This window comes from Elephantulus edwardii, unplaced genomic scaffold (assembly GCF_000299155.1).
Source record: "Elephantulus edwardii isolate Elephantulus edwardi_28Jun2011 unplaced genomic scaffold, EleEdw1.0 scaffold00023, whole genome shotgun sequence".
Taxonomy (NCBI): Eukaryota; Metazoa; Chordata; class Mammalia; order Macroscelidea; family Macroscelididae; genus Elephantulus; species Elephantulus edwardii.
Window position 1 is genome coordinate 26,910,589 of NW_006399773.1, and position 10,977 is coordinate 26,921,565.

At 35.7% G+C, this 10,977-nt stretch overlaps 1 pseudogene; it reads right to left on the minus strand.

Annotated features, from left to right (window-relative positions):
* Nucleotides 1–10,196: 10,196 nt before the first annotated feature.
* Nucleotides 10,197–10,977, minus strand: part of LOC102847669 — a 12,369-nt pseudogene continuing 11,588 nt past the window's right edge.

Consider the following 10,977-nt stretch of genomic DNA (forward strand, 5'->3'; position numbering starts at 1 on the left):
CATCAATTCTCCTTCTGTCATCCTTAGTCATTGTTGAGATCTCTGATGCATTGCAAGAGACTGCAAAGATCATGGCCTGTATCTGGTGCACCTGAGTGCTCAGACTGACATCCTTGCTCTTGTCTGTGTGTGTGTATATATACATAGATTTTTGCTGTCAAGTCAAAACCAATCCATAGCTTACCCTCCAGTGGGTTTTCAGAGGTAATAAATCACACAGAGGAGATTGCCTTTCCTTTTCCCACATAGAAGTTGGTGAATTAAAACAATGTGCCTTTAGTATTGCAATGCAGCTTCTTAGATATCCAATGCTATTGAATAATTTCTGATTTACGGTGAACCTCCATTGCATTTTCTATGTCATAAATGTTGATAGACAGGAGACTGCCTCTCCTGTGGAACAATTGGTGATTTTGAATCGCTGAATTGTCAGAGGCCCAATACTTAACCTTTTATATCAACAGGTCTAAATATGAATATTTTATCATTATAAAACCAACCACTAGGAGAACAAACAGCTTTGTCCTGGAGAAGCCGAATACTCCTTGGAATCAAGGATTCTGCAGTTTTGTCTGACATACTTTGGACATTTTGCAAGGAGGCACTGGTCCTTGGAGAGGGACATCATGTTTGGCAGAGTGGAGGGGCAGTGAAGGAGAGGAAGACCTTCGATGAGATGGATCGATTCTGTGACTGGAGCGGTGGGAATAAGTGTGTTTGAGATGGCTCAGTTGGCACAGGATAGAACAGCTTAGAACTCTTGTACGTAGGGTCGCTGTGAGTTGCAAGTGACTTGATGGCACATAATGACAACAACAACAGTGAAAGCTTCATTTGGAACAATCACCAGCAACAAAAAGGAGAAGAGATTGAGATTGTTTATAATTTAAGCTTACATGATTCCACAATCAATGCTCTTGCAATCATCAGCCAGGAAATAAAAAGACAAATTGCACTGGAAAATTCTGTCAGAGATCTAAAAGCAACAATGTCAGCCTAGAGACTAAGGTGTATCTGATACAGGACATAGTCTTTGCAATTATTTGCTATGCTAGAGAGGTAGACAATGATTAAAGCTGAAAGAAGAAGGATTTGATGTCTTTGAGTTGTGGTGTGGGAGAAGAATATTGAACATACTATGAACTGTCAAGAGAACACACTGGTCTGTCTTGGAGAGGGTGAAACCAAGTTGATCCTTGGAGGCAAGGATTTTGAAGTTCCATATCTCATACTTTGGGCATGTTGACAGGAGAGACCAGTCCTTGTTGAAGGACATCATGCTTGGAAGGGTGGAGGGTCAGTAAAAGAGTAGCGAGCCCTGGATGAAATGGTTTGACACAGTGACTGGATAATTAAAGTTTTGGAGACAGACTTAGAGACAGTGAAACTGGTTTAGGATAGGTCAGGGTTAAAGGTTATTATTGTACATAGGGTTGTTATGAGTCACAGGAAACTTGACAGCATATAACAACAATGAGAAGAATGAAACCAATATATTATAACTTTATTTTACAGAAGAATTAAGTTAATAGAATGTAAGGAAAATTACAAACGTCACTAATTTAAGGTGACAGAGTTAAGATTTTAAACACAGTTTGCTTATCTCTGTAGTCTATAAAGTTCATATCCTATAATATAGTAAGATCTACTATTGCATGTATAAATGATAATATACAATAATTTTAATGTCTTTATGGTTATATTGTCGAGTTACATTTTCATTTACAGCATCCAACCACATTATCCAAGTATAACATCATGATGGCTATAATTAGTATCTATCAAATATCTTTGCATTTTCTTCCCACAGGTATTAAATCTAGGCATCTAAATTTTTCTTCCTGGCCTCTTACTGGTTGAACAGAGTAAAGTGATTATGTCTAAGTAGTATGGGGTTTGTGCTAATATCCTGAAGGCAGCACTTTTCTGGTTGGTTTGTATCCATCATCTGCTTCTCTGGAGAAAGATGTGCAATCTCTTCTCAAGCAAAGAAACCCAACTGAGAGTCAAGTATTAGGTTGTCCCAACTTAGCTATAAAGAGATGAGGTATAATCAGAACCAAAGTATCAAAGCATATCAGTTTTGAATAAGAGTATAAAATTGTAGTTAAGAGATCTTTCTACTGTATTTAGCCCTATGAAGTACTTTCTTTTCAGTACAGCTGAAAATTGAGATATTCCAAAAGGTGGTTGTCATAGTGAGCCAGAACCAAAATTGAGCCAAAGCTACTAATTCTAACTGGAAAACTATCATTATATTTTTTTAAAACAAGTATTTGATATTTTAACGTACTAATTTTTTTGGGTTATGTGCATATCCATTTTGATTAATAGAGACATACAGCATCTATATCCCCAAGGTCACAAAAAAATTTAAAAATAGTATCTGTGGCAGATTACCTTCTTGAGTATTGTGTAAAAAACTTTCAATATTTTATTTTTAGCTTATTCAGTGTTTCATACTTTCACCATGAAGTGAAAAATTCCCTTCATGAATAATTAGTTACTATCTATTTAATATCAACAATTGTGGAGCTGCATTTTATTTTTCATTATATATGAGTAGATAAAAGAAACTGTCCCATGTTCTCTTAGTGAATAGATGGGAAACCTTGAAATGAAATAGACGAACAAAAGCGTCTTTTAACTTTTGTTCTGTCTTCTCTTTCCCTCTACTTACCCAGTAAAAGTGACTTTGTAAATAATTTTTCCCCAAAATGGGTAGAAATACTGTTTTGTTGTTATTTGAAGATAACACTGAGCATTTTTTAGCAATTTAAATGATCATTTTATTTCTAACTTTAGAAAGCCCAACAGGTAGTATCTCCCCATTGTCATTGAGTCTTCCCCTATTCATAGAGACCCTCCATCAGTTTTCCAAGGCTATAAATATATGCTGAAGGAAACTCTTCATTTATTTTTCCTCACAAAGCCACCTGGTGGATTTGAACCACTAATCTTAAAATTAACAACTGGATATATCATGTACCATGTGGTAAGGCGCTGCTCTCCTGAAGTTACACTGTTCAAATCCACCAGCTGTCCCACTGGAGGAATATTAGCAATCTCCTTCCATGCAATTAAAGTGCCTCTGAAAACCCCCTGGAGGGTTATCTATGGGTTGATTCCAAATAAATGGTACACAGAACAATAATGCCATCAGAGATACAAAGACACATGTATGCGTGTGTGCACGCATGTGCGTGCCTGCGCACGCGCACGCGCACACACACACACACGACTATTTAATTCCATCTATAACTATGGGGTGGAAAAAGTTTTAAACCTTAATTTATTACATGAATTAAACCTACATTTATTACATGAAACAGTGAACCCATTAAAAAGTAAAGGCTTCAAAAACAGTTATTGTATCATGTTTAATTGTATAGGTTAAATCTTTGTATTGGTAATATCTATCATCTCTAATGAAAATCTATTTTTAATAAAATTTGTGCCAGCTGCTTGAGAACATTTTAAAGTATTCAAAGGCATAAGTCCTTAAATATTATGCATATGGTGTAATAAATCAAAACACATTGAACATGTTTAAATATTATGCATATGCTGTAGTAAAATAAAACACACACAACATGTTTAAATATAAAAAAGGATATTCAATTATGTTAGTGTATATTCTTAATTCCTTTTTACTAGTATTATGGTTTTAAACATCTGTTAATAGAAGGGAATAACAAGTTGTAAATGTAGGAATTTAAATTTTCTCTATTAGTTTGAGTTTTAAGAAACTTTGGTAGTGCATTTATAGGCACTATTAACTGCACTATTAACCTAAAGATCACGAGTTTGAATCCACTAGGCTCCATGTGAGACAATTTCTTTCCATGTAATTTACAGCCTCCAAAACTCATGTAGGTTCAAATGTAAGTTGGCTTCAATTCAATTTCAATTAAAAGTTATATGTAGGGAAAAGAGGGATTCTTTTAAAATTGAGGGAGGAAGTATTTTAAATAAGGTGGAAACTAAAAAATAACTTGAATTTATAGCTAATCAAAGTTACTTTTGAAACGTTAATTATTCAAAGATCTAAACTTAGGTTAAATTAATATTTTATGCATGAAGTTGGATGGAAAAATAGTACCGTGAATTAATTTTAAGCTGTTTAAAGTAAGTCTTCCATTCTCCCTCATTGCAAAGGCATTGCTTGATGTGTGTATGTTGCTGAATGTAGGTCTCAGAATGGTTTCTAAAAGAAGTAATTTCATATTTCTGGAAGAGTTAAAAATGAGATATTTTTTAAATAAAATTTTATTTTAATTGTGATTTTAATAAACATTTACAGAGTTTTCATTCACTCATTGTGTAGATCTCTGAGTTTCATAAATGCTGTTCTGTAGCATACTTTGAAATGTTAGGGAATTGCAAATCTCTTTGAGTTGCTATTTGACCATACCTATTTTTTCTGATTTTTTAATCATTATTAAATTTTATTAATTTTAATGAACATTTACAGAGATTTAGGGTTTTCATTCATTCATTGTTGCACTATTTTCTCTACCCTCCTCCCCACTTTGTTCTTCTTCTATTCCCCCCCTTGAATGTCTGTTTTAATTGTCCATTTGCCACAGTGCTTGTCAAAGCCAGTTCTGATTAATCTCCTTTGTCAGTGTGTCCTTTGCCATTCCCTATCACTCCTCCCTGAGAGAGACTTCACCCTGATTCATAAGGAAAAGGGGATGGCGTATTCTCTTAGCTACTTCCTGCTGGAAAAGAACGCTGTAGGTTTCAGGGTGAAGATCTCTCACTACTCTAAAGGGCCCCTTTGGCAATAGGAAACACATAGACTATTATGGAGATTGATTTTGGAATTTAGATGCACTGTTATCAGTTGTGCTTAGCCATACATATTCATATCCTTGAAGATGTAACATGGAAGTGTTGCAGCCTAGAAGACACAAATTTAATTAACAAGTTAAAAGTATATGAGTCAAAAATTGAAAAGCAGTAATATTCCACATAGAGGCTCTAATAGTGGCATCAATAAAGTTACAATGGGAAGGTAGTTCTTACAATAAAAGGCCTGTTGACTAGCACTTTGTCTATTATAGTATAAAAGTTAGGAATAACAAGATTGTAGAGGTTCAACTATGCCATTTATTGTTCGTAAGTCCTGGACCAAATTCCATCTACCACTGGGTTGTTTTACAACTCGGAAGTCCACATGCAATGCAGAGGTGAAGTAAGGAACTGCATATGAGGTTTTCCATCAATTCTAACAACTAAGAAATAATGAGAAGAGTTGGGACCTCAGAAGGCTTTTAGGACCAAATAGTAGGCTCTTGTGTCCAGGAGAAAATAAATATACTTAACAGTAATGTTAATGCTCACCCACAGTTCTTCTGGGAGGATCTAAATTGTTGAAGCGTCCTCCTTTGTTTCCAGCTGGGAGCTGGGGCCTGTCAGTCCTGTCAGCCAAGAGGACCTGATATGGGCGGCCTTTGGCCATGTGGCCTTCAAATCCACACTTAAAGCAAGTGAGTGGGAGCTTCCTATCTACTCCCTTGCCTATCTGTGGTTCTTGTCTGTGACACTGTCTACTAAAGTGGCCCAGCTTTCCACAGTGGAAGCAATTCTGACCTCCTTTATTACCTTTGGGCAGCACTGTATATGAGTAAGACTTCGTTTTCCTGACACAGTCCCTAAACTGGCAACAATCGCTGCCCCAATAATTTTGGCCATTCTCTGGTCTTTTCTCTTCCCTCTAGATCCCAGTTGTTAAAAGAGGGAAAAATTTAAACAAATGTATAACAAATAATTTTGAACATTATAATCTTTTAAGCTTAGGGCTAGAAATATTAACAATATCATCATTTCCAATCCAAGATATATGTTCCAATGCAGTTCCTATTTTCCATAAATGGTTTTGGTAAGAGGAATATTGTAAATGTGGATACATTTCCACTATTCCTCTTCCATGCCATGATATAGTGTTATTAGCATGAGCGGTTATAAATCCATTGCCATCCTTACTCTAACTTAATTCTTTTTTTTTTTAATTTAAATTTGTTATTAATTTCAGTAAAAATTGACAGAGGCTTTGGATTTCCATTCATTCATTGTTGTGGATTTGTCCCCTCCCAAGGCTCCCCCCTCCAGACATTACCCCTCTGGGAAAATTAAAAGAAAAATTCTTTCATTGTTTTACAAACCCTCCCCCAGGTCCACTCCACCATGTAGCCATCGTTCTAGACTCCTGTCATGACAGAAATACCTAATCACGTATCTCTTTTAAACAGTTTTCTCCCTCCTCTGTTTCAGAGCAGTATACATTATTGAACCCATTTTATTCAGTCTCTCCCCAAACCCAAGGACAGTCCCATTCCACAACAGTGGCTCCATGCAATATTTGTCCTTTTGTGACTGGGATATTTCACTCAGCATGATGTTCTCCAGAGTCAACCATTTTGAATAATATTGCATGAGTTCCTTGTTTTTCAATTCTTTCTCTGATGGTTTGTGAATACAGTCACACCTCTTCTAAATTAATATTTTCTCAACTGGTCAGAAAGTTTACACCTTGTTTAAAATTAGTCTATTAATTAACATATAACAAACAAAATCAAATTTTACACATTTTTAAGCTTTATAATGAGTCAGAAGAAAATGAATGTATTCTTTTTCTAATACAGGAGTACTTTCACTTTAGTGTCCAGTTTGATGAGTTTATCTCTTTACTGCATGACTAACTGCTAATTCAGTGAGTTAAATCCATAATGAATTTGCCTATCCACTGATTACACTCGAGTCTGAACCCACTCATGGCTGATCCTCCAGTGGATTTTCAGAAACTTAAATATTACGGGAGGTAATTGCCCATTTTCTTTTGAGGATCTCCTGGTGAATTTGGATCAACACAGAGGTGAGACCGTTGTGATAGTAATACAACTCAAGACACCAGAGTTCCCTTATAGATTATTGTTCAAAAATTAATAGGCTAATGGGACCCAATGTAGTAGATCTTGCTTTAGTAAGAATGTGTAGTAGATTTACAATTTAGTAGATTGTGCTTGCTGACTCAACTTTGCTTGCCAAAACTGAGCAGGACCTAAAGTGTTTGATGCAGAAGATCGAGGACTATTGTCTTTAACATGACTGATGCTCAACATCAAGAAGACAGAGATTCTCACCACTGAGCCAATTGGCAGCACCATGTTAGATGGAGAAGAGATTGAGGTTGTTAAGCATTTCAACTTGCTCAGCTCCACAATCAACACTGTTGGCACCAGTAGTCAGGAAATTAAAAGACAAATTGTACTCTGGGAACGTGCTGTCACAGACCTCTCCAAATGCTAAAGAGCAATGAAGTTATTCTGGAAACTAAGATGTAACTGATCCAGGCCATGGTACTTCAGATAAGAGAGGTGTACAATGAATAAGGATGATAAAAGGAGAAATTATACCTCTTAGTTGTGGTTCTGGACAAGAGTATTGAGCATACCATGGACAGCCAATAAAACAAAAAGACTTATCTTGAAGAGGGTGAAACCAAGTTTCTCCTTAGAGACAAAGATTTTGAAGTGCCATCTCACATAGTTTGGGCATGTGCCCAGGAAGAACCAGTCCTTGGAGAAGGATATAATGTTTGGATGGGTAGAGGAACAGTGCAGGAGAGGAAAACTCTGGATGAGATGGATTTTCATAGTAACTGGGGTAATGGTGGTAGGTGTGTTTGAGTTAATGGGACTTGAGCAGGATAAGGCAAGATTCAGAGCTATTGTACATAGGGACACTATAAGTCACAAGTGATACTATGACACAGTACAACAACAACAACGATTAAATTATCATTATTTTGTACTATACAGGTTATAAGAACGGACATTGACTTTTAATTTTAATTAAATGAATTCTGAAGAATTAATTAAATTAATTCTTTAATTTAATTTAATTCTGAAAAATTAATTTAATTTTAATTAAATGAATCCTTTCAATCACCAGCTATGCTTCTAAGAGCTGGACAATGCATAAGGATAACAGAAGAAAAATGATGCCTTTGAACTGTAGTATTGAGAAAATATCCCGTTCACTTCCAAAACAATAAATAAATAGATATGCCTTGGAGAAGGTGAAGTCAGAGTAACCCTTGGAGGCAATGATGGTGAAGCTTTGTCTCACCTGTTTTGGGCATGTTGCTAAGAGAGGCTATTACTTCAAGAGGGACAATATGGTTGGAAAAGTGGGGGGACAGTAAAGGAGAACAAGACCCTCAATTAGGAGTATTGACATAGTGACTGCAGCAATGGGCATAGGTGGGTCAGAGATTGTGATGCTGTCATCACCAGATAGGACAGGCTTCTGGTCTATTGTTCATACAATCATTATGAGTCACCTAACAACAAGGGTGAGTAAGGGGTTGCCCTGCCAACCCAAAAGAAAATATTTTAAATCCACCAGATGCTTCTTGGAAGATGAGCAATGTCCTCCAGTTATGATTGACTGTAATAAATAAAAATTTTTATTATGCCAGATTTTTCTGTATCTTGATACTAAGGATTGGAAACTAGTTTCAGGACTTATAGATGTAAACACACTTTATTTTTTTTTTTGAGAAATAAGAAATAATTAAATCTTTATGTCTTCTTTTTGTTTGTAAATAATAAATAACAATAATCCTAACCACAAGGTTATAAGAATTTTCATTACTTAGTTAATCAATATATTGTCACATTTCAATGTTTCGTCATTTAACATTTTACTAATAAGTCTTTCCTAGGTTTTCTAATAAATTCTGAAAAATTCTAGAAAGGAGAAGTATATATCTTCAGTGTAATGTTAATATTTTCCAGCTTCATAGTTACAGCATTTTTGAAGTGCAATATGCTACCTTCTTGGACTAATATTTCATGAAATTCATTCAATTCCTCTTCTAATTTGAATTATTGTCTTTTTGACATACTATTTAAATATCACCAGGTAATATCCATTTAGTGTATAAAACAGTTACATAGTTTGCCCAGCTATTCATCTTATATTTCCTACATTTCCTTTTTACTAAATTTTGTCATTTAGTAGTTTTTTCTCTCCCCCTTAAGGTGGATAAGAAACAAACATTTCAATCTCTTGTATTAAAATAAAATTAAGAAATATTTTTATTAAATTACTTGTTTGAAGAAATATAAAGTCACTGCCATTTTTCTTGTTTAGATTAGATTGCTAATTCTTAAATGAAGATTTTTCTCATGTAAGTTTTTTAGAAGTTAGTCTATCTCATTAAAGCATAGGAATCTTTTATGAGGTGTAGAAATGGCAAGAGGGTAATAGTGATGGTATCAGACCTCCGCAGGAAGACATTTACTGTGAGGTGTGGTCTCCCTCCCACTCCCTACACATAAGTATTATAAATTTTTTCTATTATAACACTAACTGTCCCTCTCATGACATTATTTCTCTAATGAGTTCAATAGTGCATTTCAATGACAGAATAGAACTCACAGATAATACTTATATTTGTGGGATATGTCATGAAACTTAGAGGTTATGATTAAAAATCAGAAACTAAGAATATAAATTGTCAATCAGGGCAACATCTTTTTAGCCATGCCCAAAGGCAGATCTCTATCTCTTGTGTATGTTCTGCTTAAGCAAATGTTATGAAGCTCTTTTAGATATGAGGCAGCAGACCTTTCTCTAGTCCTTCATCTCTTGATGTTACTTGGCTCTGGGCTCTGTCCTATTTGGGCAAGTCTTGCAAAGTTATTTAGCTCTGCCATGTGCCAGTGATTCCAGTCTTCAACAGTAACCTAGGTTTGAATACCTTTAGCCTTTTCTTCATAGGTTGACTAGCCTAGCACTTCAGGAAATACCAGAAGGCAGTTCCAAGGCATAGAGATTTCTGCTTTTATAGGCCAGTAACCCACAACTCTGTCTTAAGCTGGTCTTTTAGCTCTACCACTTCTGCTACTTCTTTTTTTTTTACTGTGGATGTAATTTTAATGGATATTTTTAAATTTGGATTTAACTTTGTTGAATTCATTTTAACAGAGTATACTTATTACAATACAGTGTAGCACATCTTTCTATTAGAAAAAAATTTAAGATCCTTTATCCGTCTCCTTAAGTTAAAGGTGTGACATCATAAAGGGTGTCAAATGGCTGGATGGTTTTACAGTGCACACTTATATATTATGAAGTATGTCCTTAACAAATCTGATAGTTTCATTTCACAGTCCCTTTCTTCACCTTTTCTTCGGTGGATTAGCTGTTCGAGGTGGAGTAACAGGACGTCCAGAATTCAGGCCACCATACTGGTACTTAGCTTTCTTTTCAGATGGTTTCAATATCTGAAATGAACACATCAAGGTTTCATCCACAGTCATCATTCCACCAGCATTATCAAACTCGACACAATAATTTGGGGCTGAAAACAGGGTTACCAACTGTCGCTTAGCGAAAAATTCATATCCATCTTCAACCACCTGATGAGCTCGACAAATCAAGTCCAAATCATGACGGTTCAGAAATTTACTGACGACATCAGCTCCAAAAGTGAAGGAGACACCACGATCATTTTCTCCCCAGCCTTACACATCCTTATCTGGATCGGACCACAGCAAATCGCAGAGCAAACCTGTATCAGGGACATCGGTAGGTCTCATGATTCTCCGAATTTGCTCCATTGACTGCAGGTCTGGTGACAGTCCTCATGACAACAGAAAATCTTCTCATCCACAATGGCAGCTATAGGCAGACAGTTAAAACAATCAGTGAAGGTCTTCCACAATTTAATATTAAACCTTCGTTTACATTCATCATAGAACCCATAAATGCGATTGATGCTAGCACACTCATGGTTTCCTCTTAAGAGAAAGAAGTTTTCTGGATATTTTATTTTATAAGCCAACAGCAAGCAAATAGTCTCCAGAGACTGCTTTCCTCAGTCCACATAATCTCCTAAGAAGAGATAGTTGGCTTCTGGTGGGAAACCTCCATATTCAAATAATCTCAGCAAATCTGTAT